The 1484-nt window shown below is 26.2% G+C and overlaps 1 protein-coding gene across 1 annotated transcript in view; it reads left to right on the forward strand.

The window, feature by feature from the left end:
* Hyccin (PI4KA lipid kinase complex subunit hyccin) overlaps positions 1 to 1484 on the forward strand; it is a 34146-nt gene that overhangs the window by 8789 nt on the left and 23873 nt on the right. The gene's annotated exons all lie outside the window — the stretch shown is intronic.

Genomic DNA, 1484 nt, shown 5'->3' on the forward strand with positions numbered 1-1484 from the left:
AAAGAAAACGTTACGAGAGGGTGAAAATAAAAAATAAAAAGTAGAAAAATTTAGAGGAAGAAAGCGTGTGAGAGGGTGATGACAAATGGTTATAGGAAGAGTTAAAAATATATATGAACCAACGAATTACCGAATAACGAAGTACCGGAAGATGACAGTGTCATGGTTATTTAACTAAAGTTAAAAAGAGGAAATGTATCATAAGTGGGGGATGCCAAATGTGTAAGAAAAAGTTTAAAAGTGAAATAATACGTTAAAAGGTGGACGAAAAAAAATAATATGAATTTGTAAAAAATAAAAAATGTGAAAATTACTTTTTTAATGAATTAACTATTTGTGAATATGTTAATGATAAGTTGTTCTTGTCGGTTTTTAAATTGACGGAAGAAGGTTCTAATTGGATATAGACACACTAATATATAAACACTAATAATTATATATGAAGGAGAGTCAGAGGTGTGATCAAGAAGAAACAAAAATGGTTTACTATTTTATATAATACATACATATATATATATAAAAGTTATTGGAAGGTTGTTCCCATATCATGTTAATTAAATGATATGTTAATTTTTATCTTACTTAGGATTTTTTTTTTCAAAATATTAATTTAAAATTCAAATAATTGTCATTTACGCTCACTCAAAGTTTTATCCTAATGCTGACCTAAATATTCTCGTGGCTTTATGAATGTAACGAAACTTTACGTACCCGATGTCAAAATATCTTACCTATCATAAGATCATCAGACATGGGGCTGACTTGACAATTTTTACATTACCAATCTAATCAGGTATCAACTTATATCTAGCAATTAAGATTATACATCAGTTCGATTTGGAAATATGTATTCACATGGGTACAACTCATCTTAAATAAAAATGGAGGGCTAAATAAACAGTATAAAAAAAAAAAAAAAAAATACAAAATTTGTCTTAAGTCTAATATAAGTTTGTATGGTATTTTTCCTTATGTTTGTTTGAGAGAGCCATGGTTTTCGAAGATGGACAAATTAATTATAATAAAAACAATAACATAAAAAGCTTTTAAGTTAAACAGTCAACTATATATATACTGTAATATTTCAAAAATTATTAAAATAAAATAAATTGAAATTTGATATTTTTTAACTCAATTCTCATATCTAAAAAACAGCTTGGGTTCAAATTAAAAACTTTAATATTAAATAGATAATAGAATTTTATGAATGGAATATGGTCCGGGTGCGGTAAAAAAAAACTGAAATAGTAGATAATTATACTATTTTATTGAGCCAACGTTTTCTCCCACGTTGCAGGGCTTCGTCAGGGCTAAAAAAGATACAAACACATAGTTACAAAAGGAAAAAAAGAGAAAAAACATAAGTGTAAAATAACAGGGGTATAAAATGTAAAAAAGTAAAATATAATAAGAAACATTTAAGGTTGTAAATAGTAAATGAAAAGGGTAATAGTAACAGATAGATAAGAGAAGAAATATTAAAG

Source organism: Halyomorpha halys, unplaced genomic scaffold (assembly GCF_000696795.3).
Source record: "Halyomorpha halys isolate HHAL.00 unplaced genomic scaffold, Hhal_1.1 Scaffold504.1, whole genome shotgun sequence".
NCBI lineage: Eukaryota > Metazoa > Arthropoda > Insecta > Hemiptera > Pentatomidae > Halyomorpha > Halyomorpha halys.